Here is a 22345-nt window from a genome sequence, read left to right as displayed (position 1 = left end):
AGTCTAGAATATCAGTATGCAAAGGGATCTTGCAGCACTTTTGAGATGAACTGTGTGAAAAAAGTTGTAGCATGATCTACTTCTTTATAGACTGAATCTATGAATGTTCATGCTACAACTTCTTTCATACTGTCAGTCTCAAAGGTGCTGCAAGATCCTTTGCACAGGATGATAAAGTAAAAATTAAGAAGTGGTATACAACCTATTGCCTAGATTTCCCCATCCATATTCATAGTTGCTACTTAGTAATGATTGTGACGTTATTGCCATGATCTTAACCACCCATCCCAACTACTTTATTGGGCATCAGCTGCATGGTGAAATGGAGGTCCATTCTGCCAGCAATTGGAGAATCAGTGAATGAAGTTTCAATCAGGTTGCAGGAAGGAGGTTAAGTACACTTGCTTAAGTATACTTAAGTACACTCACCTAAGTAGCTAATGCATCTGAAGAAGTAGACTTAAGTCTATGAAAGGTCATGTTGCCAACTTCTTTCTTTAGTTAATCTCAAAGGTGCTACAAGATCTCTAAATACTAAGTAGCTAATGTAGAATACTGATGTAATCATTAAAAAGAACATATATTTTTGTGAGGTAGGCATAAGGAAATCAGTTTTACTTTTCAAAACACCTTCAAGTCCTGGATCCAGAACTGTGCAGGTTCTAGTGATGGGACTTTCTTTCCACTTTACCCTGTAGATCTTCATGGAACCAAAACACAACAAAACAAAACATCCTACTCTTGCATTTTTGCAGTTTCCCCAATCCTCTGGAACAGGTTTTAGGGTGGAATTCATGGATCATATTGCTCCTTTCCTGGCTCTGTTGGGGGAATGCAGCTTTAATCACAGGAAATACCTGGTGGAATCCTGCCCGAGTTCTTTCCATCTCAAACAAGAAGAAATCCAAATGTCAAAAAATTCTTTTTCAAAGGTCCTGAAGAAAAACTGTACCCTCTTTGCAGCAATAAAGTTCAAGAGGAACAGTTATTCCCAACACAGAGTAGTACTTCCCTGCTAAATTCTTAGCTAAATCCATTGTTTGGTAGTAAACTAGAAACTGAAGCATTGCTTCCCTCTCTTCAGAACTTGTTAATTGGCAGTAGGTTGAACATACCATTCTTCATCCTAGTGTGCCTTGCATTTGTTCCTCATGATTTTGGTTCACCAGTATATGTCTCTGATGCTCTTCTAGTTTTAATTACATATGTATACCATTGTTGTTTCTTTCATTATTCTAGCAGCCTGGCAATTTTGGTACATGGTAACATGAGACACTCTAGACACACAGCTTTTGGAAAGCCTGTGATCCAGCATAAGAACACATACATAAGTTCTTATGCCTTGCATCCTCCAGCAAGGATGAGAAACATCTCTGCCAACAGCCTAGAAAGAGTGTGTATGTGGGTGTGTGAGAGTGTATTCATTTTAGAAAGTTTCTTCACTGTTTCTCACCCATTTAAAGGGTATATGAGGCAGCTTCCACATCAAAAAGTCACTTATGCCCTTCCCCAGAAATGAAATACTTATTGATTCCTTTGCCAATTAAATCATTAAATCAGAAGCATGGGGTAGATTGAAAGTCATTGCCGCACCGGGAAGGCCCTATCCTTGGTACTTGTCAGTCTCAAAAATGTTTAATTTTTGCAATGGGCTACTTGATTCATTTTGTACTAACTGTAGTTTCAGATCTTCTAGATCTTTATGAAGTGCATTTCTTAAGACTTAGAAATTACAACTAAAACACTTCATCATGCTTCTGTTTTCCAGTAAGCAACAGAACATGCCAGTTTTGGGTTCTGTATCAAGACTTTGAAAGTTGACTGTGTCTGAAAATTGCAGGCCTTCCATATGAAAGTGCTACAAAGTAGAACAAATATTTTCAAAGAACACCAATTATTAAGTGTGAGTTTCTTGTCTCACCTCACATTTTTTGTTTTTATTTTCCCACTTCCTACATAGCAATTTTAATTTCCCATTTCATGTGTTAATAGAATTCATGAAGAAAGCCTTCATTATCACCTGCCTGTTTTTATCCCTTTTAAAACCATTTTAGTTCATGCGAGACTTTCAACAAATACTTGTTTGGATTGGAAAAAAATTGTGCTACATAAGGAGTTAACTCTATGCTTCCTGAGCAGCACTTTAGCTGTCTTATTACGGTTTAAGAATTTGTGCCATCCAATACATTCATCTGGGTTTGATCTTTTGCATGGAAATGATTCTTTTAAAATGAATGTCTGTTGTTTCAATGATGCCTCTCATTGAATAAGGTTACCTGAAGACTGTATGGGATATAAAAGGCCACAACCTTATAAAGTAACAAATCTGCAATGGGCAAAGTAGGCACTAAGCTGAGAGTCTGGTTGAGCCAAATCTCTCTTGGAATGAAAATATCCTAGCTTAGAACTGAACCTGCAAGCAGTGGCATCACTAGGGTTGGTGTCACCCGGTGTGGTAACTCATGGTGTTATCCCCCCACATTCACCTCTTCCACACCATACAGAATCCTTAATGATGTTCTTTGTACTCATAAAGTGTGATTACTCATAAAGTGTAATTCATGTGTGTCACCAAATGTAACAGCAATAGTTATGACATAAACAACTAGCAAAATTAAATGCATGCTTTTAAATTACAATATCATATGTGCAGCCTAAATGTATTTACTTATACATAGTTCCATGTGGCTAAAGTGAAAATTTGGTAAGGTGTGATATTTTTAAAGAAAAATTTAAAAGAATAATTTTAATTTCATTTTTTTTAAAAAAAATAATAAATTAAAAACTGAGGTCTCTCCTTTCTTCTCCCACTGAGCCTTGCCCTACTCTGGCATTTGGGACTAGGAAATAACAAACCTGGGCTAGAGAACTACTAAGTATGTGGTGTAACTATATATGAACCTTAATGTCGTAAATAAAGAGGTATGGGGGGAATTAAACACAATAAAGACTAACATAAGCACAGTTTCTGGTTCTATTGTATATTTTGCTATTAATGCAACCAATTCTCTATTAAGATTCTACTGGAGCCATCAAAATTTATGTGGCTAAATATAGCTCAGATGCATTATGGGGCTAAAATATGGGGGCCTAAGATAAAATCTAACTTTGTCCAAAATAACTACCTACGAGCAATTTTAGGTCTACCCAAAGGCTATAACTCAGGTTCAAGCCATTAAATACTGGCTAAAACTCACTAATGGGATAGGATCAGTCCTTGTATTGATTGCTTTCAAAGAAATGTTGAAATCTGAAAACAAAACACTTCTATCTTGGAATCAAGAAATTTTACAACTTATTGATTCATATGGGCTCTCAAAGGACTTGTTGTGCTCTTTAAATTATGATAGAGCTGTAAAATATATGAAGTCCCATATTTTGAAACATGCCTTTCAGTTAGATTGTACCTCTGTTGGTCTATCAAACTGTGCCCCTTGGTATGCCAAACTCCCTTTCCAAACAAGTTACCCACAATATCTGAATAATATAGTTAATTTCAAACAGAGATATGCCTTCACAGCCCTACATTGTCAGTCAGTGACCATGGTTGTGGTGCAAGGGCATTATCAAAGGACCATTTGGGAAGAAAGAGTTTGCCCATGTGGCTCCAACTCAGTTGAAGATCTAAGTCATTACTTATTAGAGTGCCCATTTTATAAAGATATAAGAAATGCTGTATACAAAGACTTAGGGTTGGTATCAAACAACTCTTACTCATATCTGGTCACTCTTTTATTAGGGAATACCAAAACAAGCATTTCTGAAAAGGTAGTCTGTTTTGCCTTTAAAGCATCAATTATAAGGAGGAAGCTCTGTAATGCAATTTTATATTTTTTTAACAAGATGATTTTGATTGTTTTAACATTTTTATTGTAAAGTTTTAAAGTTTCTTATTGTAAAAAATTTATGTGTTAGCTGCCTTGCATCCCTTTCCTGGAGAAAGGCACATATTAAATAATAATAATAATAATAATAATAATAATAATAATATACACTAATCAACAAAGGCATACATTAGAAAAACATAGACTGAAAAAACCATGAAATAAATTTATCTAAATTCTTAATGAACACATCTGCATGAAACCCCCTAAAATTAGAAAATGACCCATAGGTTTTTGTAACTTGTAGCGACTTGAAAGAAAGTCCTCAGAAGCTGGAGGTTGTGATATTCCTGTCTCCAGAGAGGCAGCTGAAGCTCCAGAACTCCCAGCCCAGATGTCTCGGCCTCAGAGGATGGAAGTCCTGCCCCCAGTGCCAGAAGGCCTGTTAGTTTGGGCACTCAGTCCCTAAAATGTTTCCCATCACTGATCTAGTCTATGCTTGGAAATCCTCACACTAAATCAAGAAATAAACGGGCATGTGAAAGGGTAGAGAATCCTGTTTCAATCTCGTTAAACCTTCAATTTTTAGAAGTTCATGATAACTGTGAAGATAACAAACATAACAAAGCAGAAGCAGAGACTGATATTGATAACCAGGGCTGCATCTGCATTGCAGAAATAATCAGGTTTGACACCACTTTTATGGCCATGGCTCAATGCAATGGAATTCTGGGAATTGTAGTTTTCTGAGGCATTTAGCCTTCTCTTTCAGAGAGCTCTGATGCCACAACAAGCTACAATTCCCAGAATTCCCCAAAAATAAAAATAAATTTTGTTTGTAATAATTGTTTGAATACATTGTATTTTAATATACCAATTGTGATAATTTGATGCCAAGTCAAATTGTATATAGTTAATTTTATGTTCCTAAAGTAACAGAGTTTCAGTCTGTAAGAAGTGCTAACATTGCATTTTTTCAATTTTCCAAATTTTTCCCATTTTTTTCTGAAAAAATAAAAACCTAGGGGAAATATCTGGAAATATTACTTCTCTAGTCCTGAGTCATGTGGGGGAGACTGGCTGGTGCCATGTAATATTTGACCTGTGCCCCTTCTATTGTGTCCCTTCTATCCATAAAAGGCAGCTTCCAAGTACCTAGAATACACTGTTTTGGCAATTTATGGATAGGGTGGGGGAGAAATAGTAACAGGCACCTATGTGGAAAAAAGATCCAACTTTTGTCTTCACTGGGTCTCCAGTGAATCAGCAGAGATCTAAGAGGGAATTTTGTTGCCTCCTATCCCCTTCCTTGTAAATTGGTTTTGGCACTAGGCTCAGGCTGCTTCCCTGGTGGAGACAGATTTTAGACAAGGAGGTATTGGGCTGTGCCTGGGAATCACTTGGGATTGCTCTTGCCTCTCCTTGCCTTCAGCTTTGTTCTGGTGTCAACCCTTAATTGGCTGAATGAGAATTTACTATCAGGTTTCCATAAGTTAAGGAAACCTAACTTTTAATGAAAAGCTCAAGACTATTCCATTTCCACAATTGCTTTCAGAAATGCGGTGGCTATTTTGTCCATTTCTAAATGGTTAACAGCAAAGATTAATAGGCGTAGAAACATTAGATGAGCTGTAAAAAGTGAAATCTAATAGATTTTCAGAAGTTAGTTTCACAGATGTTTGTCAAGTGTAATTTTATACATATGCTTCTACCATTATTACTCTTGCAAATGCATATTTATGACAAACTGCTTAAGTGGAGAAGGGTGTGCGATTTCATTCCACAGATTAAAATTCAATTACTTCTTTCTGCCCCACTCTGTAAATTATTATAGCTGCAGTTCTGAGACCACTTACTGTGATGTACTCTTATTAACGAACTGTGTTTGGGTTCCAACAGGAAAATGAATTAGTGCGTGAACTGCTGACCATTACGGATCTACAGGATATAGTTGAATGTTAACACAGCAGTGTATCCTATCATATTCATAACTTGTATGCTCATAATTGAAAAAGCCACTGTGGTGTAGTGGTTTGAACACTGGACTAGGATGCTGGGAGATCAAGGTTCAAATTCCACTCAGCCATGGAAACTCACTGGGTGACCTTGGGCAAGTCACACACTCTCAGCCTCAGAGAAAGGCAAGCAAACCTCTTCTGATCAAATCTTTCTGAGAAACCCTTGGGTTAGAGTTGGCTTAGGGTGACTGTAAGTCAGAAATGACTTGAAGGCACACAACAACAACAACAACAACAACAACATAAACAACAACAGTGGTCATATTTAGGAAACTCACTCCATACAGTGAGGAATTTTAAAAGAATAGTGTTTATCCATACTTTTTGTTGTCATGAGGTGTTATAAGAAACACAGTCTTAATAGATAACATTGGCGGGATACAGACCACTGCTTTGCGGTGGTCTCCCGCCGGCGCCATTTGCTCCGCGCGGGAGCTGCAGCAGCCAAACCGCGCGGCTCCCGCGCAGAGCAAAAAAGAAGCTCCATTTTGGAGCTTCTTTTTGTGGCGCCTTTATGATGTCGCGAGGTGCCGCTGGCGCATTCGCGACATCATAGGCGCCGCGACACGTCTGGACGCTATGCATCCAGTACGTAAACATGGCGGCCCCCATGTGGAAGGGGCGCCGCCATGTTGTACATATTCTATATGTACTAGGGTTGGGGGTGCGGAAGCACCGCCCCTTCCTAACCCTAGTACGTATAGAAGACGTACTATATGGCGGTTTGTATCCCGCCATTGAATGATAAAGAATGATGAATCACAGATCATGGCCTCAATCCTACTGGTAAGTCCCAGTTAGAGTAGACCTATTTAATCAAGTGCTGAATGGGGAATCACCATGTTTGCACTCAGTTAACTCAAAAGGAGGGAGAGAAGAAGAGTGTCGCCCTTCCCAAGAAGTTCATTTAGTTATTGTTGTTTTCAGGCTTTCCTAAACTTAGTCCAAGTTTTTCTCTATTTAATATCACAACTTTGCACACTCTTAAAGCTTTGCTATTCTACTTTAACTGCTCTGACTGTCTCCTGCTGCATTTTGGGGTTTGTAGCTCAGTGAGGCCTAAGAGCTCTCCGGCTGAATATTCTAAATGCCCCTTCCTAAACTGCAAATTCCAGAATGCAACAGTAGGCAGCCAGAGCAGTTAAAGTGGAACAGCAATGCTTTAAAAGTGTAATGTGATAATCTTAATATACAAAATTATTCTTACTAATGCAAAGATTGCATCAAACATTTTCGTATTCAACAGATGGTAAAAATAGTTTGTATGAGGTATTTGATTAAAATCTTAATTAGCATCTTCCTAATGTAATTGTGCGTGCAATCCAACCTTCTGGTATTAGTAGCAGGATCACAGTATTTTATAATGACCTTTGATTCCTGTTCTTTTTGTCCCAGCAGGGTTGCTATTATAGGAAATGATGTTCTGATATAAATGTGAAAAACTATATGTTAGCTTCCAAACATTTGCTTGTGCTCTCTTGCCATTCTTCTTTGTTAGTCTAATTTATGGTGCATCTCAATGGGGACTTGGACTTGTTTTCATTATCTCTCATTGAAGGTGATTTGTTTTGTTTTAAATTCTATTTGGCTCCATTATCTGTTTGTACTTTTCAAGAATCCTAGACCAACTAAACATATGTGTACAAGTAGAAAAAAGGAAAGAAAGGGTAGGGTGAAGAAAGAATCTAGTGACACTTTTAACAATTATTGGTTTATTGTAGCTTGTGTGAAATCTCATCCACTTTAGACTGCATGCTTCAAGGCAACTTCACTTCATTGAACTGGGACAGACATGTTGCAGATTATAGAGGCAAAAGTCGGCAATTGCCAGGCATTTTACAATTTATGATGAGAAATTCCTAACTCCTCCCCCCTCCCGTAGTTAACGAGTACAAACTATCATATATATGAAGGTTAAATGATGAATTATTAAAGGATCAAGAAGTTATCGTGAAAGCCAAGAAAGTAATTTATTTATTTATTTATTGAGGAAAATATGACCAAAGAGATTAAGATGTCAGCTGTATGGCACACAAAGAAGGTGGTGTTAAGGGTTTTTTAATGCAACAAATGCAGAGTTACAAAAGGAGGGGGGTTGCCTCTCTTAATAACAGTTTAGCATTTAAAGAGAAAGAACTAAAGAGTAACCCGAGTAATAAAGATGTGATTGAAGAAAAGTCATGAAAAAACAAATTTGCATAGAAATAGTAGCAGTTGAGGGGGAGGGAAATGAAATCATTAAAACAAAAACAATTTGAGAATGATAATAAACCTGGTAGGTGGTTGTCTTTAAATTAAGGGGGGGGGGGAGAGAAGAAAATTATAACTACGATTAAGAAGGAAAATGAAATATATACACAACAGGAGAAAATAAAAGAAATGTTTTACAAATTCTGTTTGATTCTATATAGGGAAGAAGCAACAGATTTAAGAAAAATAAATGAGTATTGAAAGAAATTAAACTTCCCTTCCCAAATGAGGATCAATATAAAAAAATTAAGTGATAAAATTACAACTAGTTTTTAGAAGTGATTAAAAATTGTAAAGACATGAAGGCCCCTGGGCCCGATGGGTTCACAGCAATATATCTTAAAAGATTCATGACAGAATTGTTTACTCCTCTTCAACCAGCAATGAATGCAATATTAAAAGAAGGTATACCAGGATCTTAGAGCAAAGTAGACTATGATGTTTATCACACTATGCTCTTAAAGAGCTACTATTCCAGTGTGACTCCTCTAGCAGCCTCCTGTTGCATGCTGGGATTGGCAGTTTTAAGGAGCTGAACTTCTCTGCCTGAGAATTCTAAATACCCCTCCTTAAAACTGCCAATCCCAGCATGCAACAGGAGGCAGCTAGAGGAGTCACACTGGAATAGTACCTCTTTAAGAGCTTGTCTGATAAACACCACTGTAATGTTCCCAAAAGAGGGCAAAGATATGAATGATTGAAAAAAACTTTACACCAGTGCTGCTTTTAAATATAGATTATAAAAATTTATAATGATTTTGGCAAATAAATTGAAGACATGCATGCATATTGGATTGATGAGGATTAGAGAGGTTTTCTACCCAAGAGGCAAATGAGGGAAAATATGAGCGTTATCTTAAATATTTTGGAATATTATGAACACTATAATGAAAAAAAATAGCCTTAGTCTTTATGGATTTCTAAAAAGCTTTTGATTCTGTAAATTGGAAGACAATGGTGGCAGTGTTTAACAACATGGAATTAGGTCAAATTTTTATTACATGGATAAGTGAAATTTATAAAAAGCAAAAGGCCCAACTTTATATAAACACTGAAAGAACAAATATTTTTCAAATAGAGAGGGGTACAAGGCAGGTTGTCCACTATCTCCTTGATTATTTATATTAGTAATGGAGAACATGATAAAGAAAATTAAAATGGAGGAAGATATACAAGGTTTAAAGATTAAGAAATATAATTATAAGGTTAGGTCCTCTGCAGATGATTTAGTAATAATTTTAGATAATCCACAGGTAAGTGTTAAAACCTTAATAGAAGTGATAGAGAAATTTGGAGATTTTGCATGATGTTGGATAAATAAAGACAAATCAGTGAATGTGACAAAAAAATCTAACTAGAAAGGAGGATCAAGAATTAACCAAAAGTATAGGAATTAAAATACAGAAAAGTGTAGAATATTTAGGGAGAAATGTTTCAAATCAGACTTTTTTTGAGAAAAAATTATAAGAAAGTATGGGGGTAATAAAAAAGGATTTTATAAGATGGAATAGAATAAATCTTTTCTTACTAGGTATGGTGGCAATGATAAAAATGATAGTCCTTCCTAAAATGTTATTCTTATTCCAAATGATTCCAGTTGTAATGGTAGAGTGCCCATTTAAAATATGGCACAAAGACATTTCAGAATTTATTTGGAAAGGTAAAAAACTAAGAGTTAGGTTGAAAATATTACAAGACCTAAAGGAAAGAGGAGGATTAGGAGTACCCAATATGAAATTATACATTTATGAAACGTGCTGTTTCATTTGGTTAAAAAAGTGGCTTGGATTGGAGAACAATAAATTACTTGAATTGGAAGGGATGGGATGGGGTTTGGCTGGGATGCATATCTGGGATATGGGAAAGAGGAAGTTAACAGGGATTCTAATAATCACTTTGGCCTGTTACAGACTGCCAAAATAAAGCTGCTTCGGGTCTCTTTGGAGGCATGCTCTTTAAATGATGTATGCATCCTAAGAATCTGGAAGCTGCACCAAAGCTGCACTCCAGTGCTTAGGAATGGAGTGTGACTTTGGCGCGACCTCCGGACTCTTAGGACCCATGCATCATTTAAACAGCATACCTCCAAAGAGACTTGAAGCAGCTTTATTTTGGCAGTCTGTAACAGGCCTTTGTGAAGAAGCCATTGTTATATACTTGGAAGAAATATAAAGCCAGAATCGCAACTAAAATACCCTACTGAATTTCGCCTCAAGAAACATTCAATAGGAGAGAAATGTCAATGGATATAACTTGGCTCATATACAAAATATTGTTAAAAAAACCAATATGGTAAAATCCAATTGAAATCCTATGAGGAAGTGAAAGAAGAAGGGTATCAACTAAATTGGTTTTCATACAGACACATTTTTGAATGGTACAAAATGGATAATAGAATACATGGATTTGAAGACAAAGAATCTGAAATTAGTAAAAACTTACATATGGAATCTAAAAACCTATTGGGAACTTTTATAGTATCAAGAAGAAAGAATTCTATGTTATTACATTTTAATTCTTTTCTAATTGCTATAGAACTTCTATAGGATTTTATAGTGTGTTTTACTTGTTTTAGTGTTATTTTGTGTTATTCTGAAATGGCCTAAGGGCTAATCAATAAACATTTTTTATTTTTTTTATTTTCTTGATACTGGGAATTTTTATAAAATTCTGTTTAAAATGGAATTGGAGGATGAAAGAGTAAAAGAGGTGATGATATTTTTGTTGAAAAATGTGGAAAATGTGTTAGAAATGAGCAGGTGGGAAAATGCATGGTTGAAAGTATCAAAATATACAGTATTCCAAAACATAAGAGAAAACTTTTACAAAATGTACTTTCGCCGGTATATGACCCCAGAGAACATCTCAAAAATATATTAAAATAACAGTAATTTACGTTGGAAATGTAGGGATAAACCTGGGAATTTTTTACATTGCTGGTGGTCGTGCAAACAAGCGAGGGCTTATTGGAAAATGGTTAATGACATTCTAAGCAGTACATTGAAGATCAAACTACAGATGTGTCCTGAATTTTACTTATTAAGGATGACAGAAGGTGAAATTGAGAAAAAAATGGTAAAGTTCTGTTCTATATGACCACAACGACAAGGATATTTTTTTCACAAAAATGGAAATCCAGGTCTATCCTGAGCAAATAAGATTGGTTGTTGAAGCTATACGATGCTATTGAATGGATGGATCGAACACAGTTATTAGGAGGTCATTCTTTAGGTAAGGTCAAAGAAGACCATGGTATCAAATTATCTGAAAGATATGTGGGGTGAGATAGCTATAATGGGGAGGAGGAAAGAGAACAATAACAATAGTAACAATAATAGTAATACAGTCGGCCCTTATTATACAAGGATTTTTTATACACAGATTCAAGCATCCACGGTTTGAAAATGTTCCAAAAAAGTATAAATTTCAACTATCAAACCTTGATTTTCCATTTTTTATAAGGGACACCATTTTGCTATGTCATTATATTTAATAGGACTTGAACATCCACGGATTTTGTTATCTACAAGAGATCTTGGAACCAAACCCCAGCATATAGCAAGGGTCCACTGTACTCTTTAATATATATATTATTTTTATCCCGCCTCCCCCTTAGGATGCAGAGGGACAACTGTGTAATTAGTTTTGTTTCTTTTTCTTTTTTTCTTTTCTTTTAAATATTTATTGGTAGAATGAAATTAATAAATGTTATTATAATAAATTGATAAAACAAAATATTGGTTAATTCGCATTACAATAATATATAAAAACTTTTACATACTATCCCCCATACATATAATATATCCCTTTATATTCCATTCTTTAGTACTTTATCTAAATCTAATTCATATTTCTTTTCATCATATACTTTTCATAATTTCCCCCTCCCCCAGTTTCCCCCTTCCCCCAAGTGCTCCCCATCACCAGAGCCTAATATCTTCTTATTACTCTTCCTCCAGAATTGTAGCTCTTCCTCTGGTGGTAAGACACCTCCTTCTTTTACTAAAACCTTTTGTACAAATGTTTTCCATATTACTTCGAAATCATTTCTCTTGATTATTCCTCTTCTAAACTTAATTCCACTAGTTAACTTATCATTAATTGCTATTTTTCATATCTCTCTATACCAATCTTGTATTTGTAAATCTCCCTGGTCTTTCCACTTTTTTGCTATCATTAATCTCACCACTGTACTCTTGTTCTCCCGTTCAACTATGGGTAAAACAGGGATAAGAAAAAGATTTGATATAAGTAAGAGGAAACAAATAGAATATGAAATAGTATAAAGTAAGCTGAACAAGATATCCTGATAAGGTAGAAGAGAGAGAGTACAAATATAGATGAGGTAGCAAAGAATAAGAAGGATACAGAAAGTCAAGAATACTGTTTAAAAACACATTAGCACTTGATAGGAAGGAAGGATGGTATGAATGGAAAAGTAGGTGAAAGAAGGTTAAAGTATGAGAGTAGAAGGTATAAAAAAGTGGCTGGAAGTATGAGAGGGAGAAAGAGAGAGAAGGGAAGGAGAGTGACAGGGTTAGAGTGAGAAGGAGAAAAGGATGATAGTTGAAAGGATAGACTTGAAGAAGGTGGAGAATAGGGAAGGTAAAGGTAAAGTAAGGAAGGTTACGAGACAATAGAAGAAGGACAAGGAAGTAAATAGAAAGTAAAGATGGAAGTGTATAGGTAGGGTTTTTTTTAGAGGATAATGTTTAGTTGTAAAATAATATCAGATTATTTGTATGATTTTTATGTTTTTATGGATATCTGTTTATGTGTGGAAAAGTTCAATAAAAATTTACTTAAAAAATTCCTAACTTTGCTTATGAAATTAAGACATAAAATCTCAAGAAGACATCGCCTGGATTGAATGAAAGGTCTTTATAGTTCCTAGCCCAATGCTTCTGGAAACTCATGAGCAGGTTATAAGGGAAGTAGTACTTCCTGATCTCACCAGCACCACCACTACTACCCGGCAATCTCTGAAGTGAGAGGCTAGAATGGTTAACAACTATTGAATTTTTTTTTTAAAAAAACTCTTTTACTAATCATCAAAGCCAGTGGCTCCATAACATATTTTTGCAGTGAATCCCCTGAGCCAATTATGCATAATGTAACAAAAATATTTTATCTGTTTTGAAACTATTAATCAGTCATTTCATGAGATAACTCTATTGTGTGATTCACACTGCTCAATTGCAGAACTTTGGGCCCATACAGACAGGCCAAAATAAAGCTGCTGCGGGTCACTTTGGAGGTATGCTGTTTAAATGATGCATGCATCCTAATAGTCTGGAAGCCACGCCAAGCCACACCAAAGCCAAGTTCCAGTCCTTAGGACTGGAGCATGGCTTTGGTGCAGCTTCCAGACTCTTAGGACACATGCATCATTTAAACAGCATATCTCCAAAGTGACCCGAAGCAGCTTTATTTTGGCCTGTCTGTACGGGGCCTTTGATAGCACTTCAACAGCATTGACTCTAATGGAATCCTGGGATTTGTAATTTGGTGAGGTATTTAAAATTCACTAACAGAGAGTTCTCATGTCTCACCAGACTACAAATTCCAGAATTCAGTAGGATGCAGGCTTGGCAGATGAAGTGCTACGAAAGTGTTTTTACTCTGTAGTGTAAAAGATACCACAGTTTTTATGATGTCTGACTGACTGAGAGAATTCGATTTCCATCTTCTGAACACACACAGGCCTTTTCTCAGAGGGAAGGTGCTTCAGTCCTGTAACTGTCATCATTTTGGTTGCTGTTTGCTGCAATTTTTCTACCTCAGTAATACCCTATTTCAAGTAAGGAGTCCAGAAAACAGCAAATAAGGCCACATCATAGATTGGTTCTCCTATATTATGTGACAAGTAATATAAGCAGATTTGAAACAAAAGGATAATGTTTTTCTGTTTTTGCTCTGTGCCATGGCACAGTGCTATGAAATTCTGGGAACTGTAGTTTTGTGAGACATTTAGCCTTCTTTCTCAGAGATTTCTGGTGCCACAAACAAATTAAAATTCCCAGAATTCCATAGCTTTGAACCATAGTAGTTAATATTATGTTAAACAGCATTACTTCTGCAGCGTAGATGCAGCCTGAGTTCTAAGTTAAATGGCTCTTGTGTAAACTGATGCATTAGAAAAGAAACGGGAACTGAATTAACAAAGAAACTGTATTTACATCTGAGAGATACCATTTTAACATTGGCTACAGATTTCCAGGAAAGCCACCCCACAGCTCTTCTGTATTTAATCATGGCATTTATTCAATCTGAACACAGTGACATGACATTTCAAATCTCTATCACAAATATATGCTTAGCAAGAACAGCTCCAAGCAGTGCATTGGGCAGTATCATACAGCAGATAAAATCACAATTCCCCAATAAAAGTCCAATATCTATACAATCCTAACATTCCACACAATTCTACCTTCTGTTCTTCATCTGACCTACAAGGAACCCCAGATATTCAGTGACCTGGAATGGTGAATGCATGGGATATACTTACTTCAGCTAATGAGGGTTGACCTTAAATTTTATATAGCCATCTATTCTTGAATTTCTAATCAGCCAGACTTTCACTGAAGAAGATACTGATTTTTTTCAAGGAAAACTTAATGATATCCAGTAAATGATGGAGTTTTCCTTGTTTCTTCAAAAACCAAAGGGGAGTTCATACTCTTCTCTGGAAATCTGGGAAGATAGGAGCCATAATTTTATGTATGATTTTAAAAAAGAAAAAAGTGCACTTTAAAAAAAAATATTAAAAAGTAAAGGCAAAAGATTAATCCAAAATTAATGTCAAGGGATAGCTCAGTTCTATATTGCAGGTTGGGTTGAATTGTAAAAGGTGACCACAAAGCCTCATAAGAGCATAATAACGTAATTTCAATTATAGTATATGAGGAGCAAGAATGGGATTGGGGGAAGCATTTTTTTTAAAAAAAATAATCCAGTGTTGTTTCATGCTCTGGTTTTCCTCTGCCTGAGATATTACAGGTGTCTCCTTCTAGTCTATTTTTATTGCAATCCCACTTTCTTTACTTCTCATATCATTCACCTCTTGTTTGTTCATAACTTTCAAATTCTGTGATGCAACTCCTCAAATATCTTTACTGGTTTTCCATTTCATTCCACATCAACTACAAATAAATTCCTTAACCTTTATTTTCCAATGTTCCAAGATGATAGCCCCATCCTAAATGTATGTCTTTGCATTCTTCAGTAAGAATACCCAGAAGATTTGCCCCACCATTCACCAACCGCCCAAGGTCTCCTGATATATTAAATGACTCTGAACATTCTCTGTCATTTCCTTTAGTGCCAGCAAGTAAAGCCATTAAGTGATTTAATGAAAAACATAGGACTGCATGGGACAACAAGACAATGAGGTGGTGCCCTATGCCATTTTGCTCAAACAGCCTGTTCACCAATATGTTATATATATACAGGAAGGAAGGAAGGAAGGAAGGAAGGAAGGAAGGAAGGAATTTCCTGGGCATTCTTAAATAAATATTAAGTGGAGGATGGTAATGATCATGGAATCAGAGTTGTAAGAGACCACAAGGACCATCAAACTGAACCCCTAATATGCAGGAATGCACTCCCAACAGATGAACATCCAGCCTCTGTTTAAAACTTCCAAAGAAATAGATTGCACCACATTCTACACCACCACACCACATTGTTGAACAGTTCTTACTGTCAGGACGTTTTTCCTAATGTTTAGGTGGAATCTCTTTTCTTGTTTGAATCGGTTGCTTCAGGTCCTGTTCTTTGGAGTTGCAGAAAACAAACTTGCTCCATTTTCAGTATGACATTCTATCAAATATTTATGCAAGGATTTCACATCACCTGTTAACCTTTTCTTCTCCAGGCTAAATATACCTAACAACCTAAGTGTCTCCTCATAAGGCATAGTTTCCAGACCCTTCACCATTTTGGTTACCCTCCTCTGGACTCTCTCCAGCTTGTCAACATTCTTTTTGAATTGTGGTGCCCAGAACTGGACACAGTATTCCAGGTGAGGCCTGACCAAGGCAGAATTGAGTGGCATTATTACTTTCCTTGATATAGACACTATGCTTATACTGATGCAGTCTAAATCACATTGGCTTTTTAAAGCTTCTACATTCTACTGTTGACTCAGGTTCGGCTTGTGGTCTACTAGGACTCCGAGATCCCTTTCAAATGTAGTCTTGTTAAGCCAGGTGTCCCCCATTCTATATCTATGCATTTCATTTTTTTTCTGCCTAAGTGCAGTAGCTTTACATTGCTCACCATTGATATTCATTTTGTTAGTTTTAGCCCAGCTTTCTATTCAGTTAAGGCGATTCTGAATTTTGTTCCTCTCCTCTGGGGTATTAGTTACTCCTCCTAATTTGGTGTCATCTGCAAATTTGATAAGCATGCCCTTTATTCTTTCATCCAAGTTGTGGATAGATGCTGACTAGCACTAGGCCCAGGACAGAAACTTGTGGCACCCAAATAGTCACTTTTGTCCAGGATGAATAGCAGCCATTGCTGAGCACCCTTTAGGTTTGGTTGGTCAACCAATTACAATTCCATCTAACAGTTGCACTGTCTAAGCAACATTTTACTAGGTGGTTTGCAAGAATTTGCTGGGGGACTTTGTCAACAGTCTTACTGAAATCAAGATAGGCCACTTCCACAGTATTCCTTTCATCTATCAAGCTAGTAACTTTATTAAAAAAAAAAAAAGAGAGAGAGAGATCAGATTAGTCTTTGAGAAACTCATGTTGACTTTTAGGGCTTTTAATCCATGATTTCATTGGGAGGGAAGCAGGATCAGCAATGATGATTGCATGATGCCACTTCCCTCTCATCCCTGTCCTGTCCCCTGCCATCCCTTCTCATTCACGGGGGAAATCTGTGAATGAGCTGCCAATCGCACAATGCCCTAGGTGTGGAAAGACATTCCTGGGGCACTTGCATGATTGGCAGACATGTGGTGTCACTGTCCCCTTCCCCCCCCTCATAATTTTTAAGGTTTTTGCCCAGTTTTGGAGCTCTGCAGCCTCAATGTTTTTGTTTTTATTATTATTAAAATGTTAAATTAGAGCTGTGGAGCTCTAAAACTGTGCAACAAAAGTTAAAAAAAAATAAAACAAAGAAAGGCATATCAGGGAAGGAGGGAGGGTGGAGTTAAGGGACAAGATGAGAAGGGAGCTTGATGGGGACAGTAGCCCCAAGTCTCATGAAAGACTTAAATGTGATGATAGCTGCAATCAAAGCAGTAAGTTGCCATTTTTTCCCCATGTGATTGAAAAGGCCTTAGTGATTATGCCATTCCTTTTTAAATGCTGGTGCAAATGGTGATGATCATGTTGTTTATGGGTTTATTCTTCAGATTTTTTTTAGGGCTATTAACATGGTATGTGAACACTTCAGTATAATAGGAAATGGATATTATGGATCCATATAGATATGGAAAACCCTTAGGCTGCATTCCTGGACCTAGTTAAAGCACTTAAAATTATATTGATTTTAGTCGGTCATAAACTTGTTTAACTGAGCATGCCATGATTAAGAAATAGATTACCCAATGTAAACACATCAAAGTGATAGGCAATAATATTTCCTCTCCTTTTCATGCTGTGGTAATGAAATGTAAACTACAATAAATATTGTTCATCAGTCAAATGATAAGCTGATGAGTGGATGATAGACGCAGGAACACCAATATTTATACTTTTTTTTTTTTACACCAGATCTTCATACACATTTTCTTTTGAAAAGATAGATTTCAGACAAATATCTTTGATCTTTAAATAATTTGATTTGACAATTTTGGCTTTCTTCTGCTTCAATAACTTCACAATCTATCAATCATTTTGACAATTTCAACAAAGAGTTTGGAAGACTGCATTTAGTCGAAGTTGATTACATGAGACAGTTCTGCATTTCCACATTCTACTTGCTTGCTGTGGCAGTAAAATGATTTTATTTACCACAATTATCAAAGTATTAAAAAGCATTCATTCTGGTATCAGATTTTGCTGTGTTTCACAAAAGGGGAGGAGTCAGAAGCACTTTGTGTATACACAATTCAAAAGACATTGATCATAAATTTGTTGACATGTATACATTCCTGTGGCCATTAATTAACTATGTTTAGACTTTGGGGTAAAAGAGACAGCCACGAAGGGGCAGTTTGAAGCCACTCATGCCCAAGATGCCTCAGAACAAAAGCAAACACATGCCACAGTCCTGAAGGTGCTCTCCTGCCCCAGCCCACATAGGAGCAGAAAAGATCCACTACTAATTGGGTCAGTTTTGGGCTGCCTTAGGTGGCCCTGGCACAAACCCCAAGTGGCTTCCAGGCACTCCAGTAACACACATCATCAAAACACCAAGCCCCAGAGAAGATTGAAGCTGCCCCCATCTGATCAACCGGGCAGCTTTCAGCCATCTTGGGCATGCCATGTCCCCAAGCTACCCGGAAGCTGACTTTTCCAGCTAGTCTGTTCAGATCATCTGAGGTCTGCTGGGGATGTTTAACCTGGAGAAGAGAAGGTTAAGAGGTAATATGATAGCCCTGTTTAAATACTTGAAGGGATGTTGTCCTGAGGAGGGAGTTGACTTGTTTTCTGCTGCTCCAGAGACTAGGACCCGGAGCAATGGATGCAAGCTCCAGGAAAAGAGATTCCACCTCAACATTAGGAGGAACTTCCTGACAGTAAGGGCTGTTCAACAGTGAAACACACTCCCTCAGAGTGTAGTGGAGTCTCCCTCCTTGGAAGTCTTTAAACAGAGGCTGGGTGGCCATCTGTCAGGGATGCTTTGACTGAGAGTTCCTGCATGGCAGGGGATCAGACTGGATGGCCCTTGTGGTCTCTTCCAACTCTATGATTCTATGAGGTCTTTTCCAACAGGGCCCAAATGCACATCCCATCCAGAGTGGGTGTTTAATTGGCAAGAAGTCTCACTGGACTTCATGTGATTTATAGACAAGGATGCATGCAGAAGATCAGACAATTATAACAACAATTAAAACAAATATTTTTACTCTTGATATCTTCTTAGGCTACAATTCATGGACATATCACATTTCCTCTTGAGTTTTTCAGCGGTTGGAAGAAAGAGAACCTATATAAGTACCAGTACTCCCCAAACAAGTATTTGAAGGAATCATTTATGATGTTTTAAAAGTTATACCTATAGCATATTTTAAACTGTCTTAAATTTTTAATAGAATCATTTTAATTTTTCAAAACAATTATATCAAATGTTATTCTAATTGTATTTTGTTTTAATCTTATATGGTAATCCACTTTAGGCCCCATATTGGGGAAATGGCAGGAGATAAAACAAACAAAAGCATCCACCTCATAGTTGTGTCTTAAGTAAAAATGTAATCCATAATACACTTTGAGGAATTATTACTGTCAGCACTGAACTGTAGAAAAGATATGACCTCTAAGTTCTTTTTCATGTACTGAAATGCCATATTGCAACTTTATAGATGATAAGCATGCATGAGAAAGGGATTCTCATTGAAAATAGTGAAGGCGCCTGGTGCACATTATGGCTGAAACCTCCTTTTAGATATATTTCCCTTGCGATCCAAGAACATTCAACAGATGGCACCTTACTCAATTTTGTCTGGAAAAAATTAATGAAAATTTTAAGTGGTCAATGCTGGAGAAGCTCACCTCTGTGTAATTGTGATGGTCAAGTCCAGATCTTTTGTCCAATGGTTAGTGCAATTACTAACCTAACAGTCCCTTGTAATCCATGGATTGGATCTATTATCGTTATTCTGTTACGACAGTTTGTCCTTGCAACATAAAGATCTTACTGTCTTTATGTGTCCTAAAGTTCATCTTGTATTGGTGGCAAACAGGAAGATATCGTAACATTTTTTCTTTAAATTGGTGAAGAGCACATCTATGGGACTGGAATTTGCGGTGAAGCTATTGAGAAGTACAGGCACAGTTAACAACATTTATGGTACCTGTTTACCTTTTATTTAATATATCATAAAATATAGTAAAACAGACAATATGCCACCTCTAGTCCTATGAAAACCTGTGGAACAATGTTCTTTTTGTTATCCCACAATGAGTTACCCTATTATGTTTTCTGTTTTTTGCCTTATAGTGCTTTTAATATATGAGAGTATGTATTTTCCCTGGATGAAGATTAACCATCCATTAAGAACCCAAGCCCTCCCTCCAGTCCATCTGCCTTGGTCCAGGCCTTGAAGGTAGAGAGGAACTGCTGGACCTCTTACCCTTTCCCGCCACCACTCCCTTCTTCTTCTGTGTCATGTCTTTTTAGATTGTAAGCCCAAGGGCAGGGAACCGTCTAACTAAAAAGATTGCATGTACAGTGCTGTGTAAATTTACAGCGCTTCATAAATAAAGGTTAATAATAATAATGATGATGTTGATATTGTTGACCTTGATGAAGAGCATAGCAAATACAAGCAGCCTGAACCTTAGGAAATTAGGTAATCCATGAATGGATTTTAAAATGTAAATTGGAAGGTTACATGTATGAGAAAAGAGTGGTTTAACTTTTTGGCCTCATTGTATTCCCTATCTAGTATGGGGTATTTTTTGTGTGTGTCACACTTCACCATGTGAATGCATACACATGTGTGTGCACATACACAAACACACACACATCTGGATCAAATCTCCCCTATCTGCAATTTATTATGAAAAAAACTTGCTAATTGCATTAATGGTATTTTACCTAGTTTGGCCCTGGAGTTTGGTACAACAGAAGAAAGTAGTTCAAGAGGTCAAATTTCTTTCATTTACAAAATTACCTTCCATCATCTTCTTTGTTATTTATTTACAATGAGATTCCATTTTTGTCAACTTGGAAACAAGCCCTGGTGGATTTAATAGGGGCTCATGCTCACAGTACCATCCTGTATATAATTGTATACATAATCATGTATAAGGCTGAAGTCTCAAAGGATGTGTATACAACACCTTCAACAGTTTCTTTGGGCTGCTGATTCACATGAATCCTTTGTTTTCTTTCTGGTATTATAATATTGCATGAATCAACAAAGTAACATTGCACAACAACTTGCAAAAATGCTGCTGAGGCATTTTTATTGAAAGTACTTGCACTGAATACACAAAAGAACACAGCTGCGAGTATTTTTGCATTTTTATTTGTGAGGGAGTGTTGTTTTGTTATGTACACTCTAGGGGCATCTCTCTGGGTTCACACCACTACATCTGTGAATTATATTGGTTTGATAAAATCCCAGTGACAATCTTCCACTGAACAGCAGAATAAGAGTGTTTGGTGGCAGTGGGAAGGGAGTTGAAAACAGAGAGAAAAACATCATTTAAAAAAGATGATGTATCCTAGCTTTGTCATCACTTATTAGGTACAGACTTTTACGTTCTGCCACTAAAGTTGTATCTATGCTCTTGATCACTACTTATGTGCAAAGGGCATGAGATTTGTCACTTGGATATTAGAAAACTATCTCAGAATAGAAATTCAATCTGTAGTGTCAGATGGTACTCTATAGGGGATTCCCTATGTATTACAGACACTGAAAAATAGAGCATCTGCAGATAAACTCCCTCTTCTGCCTAATTTTCCACAAACAAACATGAACTGAAATGTGACTGATCACAGGTCCAAGGTAAAGGCAGTGGACAGTTTATCCAAGCAATATTAAACACACTTGAATTCCTATTTCCCAAAAAAGGACATGTTCAACTAAGGACCGGTAGATTAACTTTGGTTAGACCACATTCTAAATGCTCACTCATACAAACAGCATTCCCAGGACAAATCCACAGCACTTTTGTTTGTTTGCTTGTTTGTTTTAATGAAAAGTTATTTCCATGCTGCTGAATTTCTTCTTGGTAATAGTTAAAATATAAATGTTTGTCAAGAACAATTATTTGAATGATGGAGTATAAAGAACTTAAGAGTCTGTCTACAGTCACACCAGGGGCATTTCAGCAGCTCTCATTTTCTGACCTGTAGTCCCAGGCCTTAAAAAATTAGTTTTCGAGGAATATGAGTATAATGACTTCATCCATAATAGAGTACTGTTCAGATACAGATAGCTTCATCATGTAAGCTTATTTATTCTTCTGAAAAGAAACTTTCGAGGTGGTGTCTGATCCTTATTCATAATGTTATTCTCTTGTTGTCCTCATTATTCATGAAGAACACAAATAAATTAAAGTCCTCAATGTATGATGTCTAAATTCAGCTACAATATGTACTTGAGTTAATATTACT

The 22345-nt window shown here is 36.7% G+C and overlaps 1 protein-coding gene across 3 annotated transcripts in view; it reads right to left on the bottom strand.

Annotated features, from left to right (window-relative positions):
- FSTL4 (follistatin like 4) overlaps positions 1–22345 on the bottom strand; it is a 615437-nt gene that overhangs the window by 401591 nt on the left and 191501 nt on the right. The window lies entirely within an intron of this gene.

This window comes from Sceloporus undulatus, chromosome 2 (genome assembly GCF_019175285.1).
Source record: "Sceloporus undulatus isolate JIND9_A2432 ecotype Alabama chromosome 2, SceUnd_v1.1, whole genome shotgun sequence".
NCBI lineage: Eukaryota > Metazoa > Chordata > Lepidosauria > Squamata > Phrynosomatidae > Sceloporus > Sceloporus undulatus.
The sequence above is the reverse complement of the archived record's forward strand: the minus strand, read 5'-3'. Positions and strand labels throughout refer to the sequence as shown.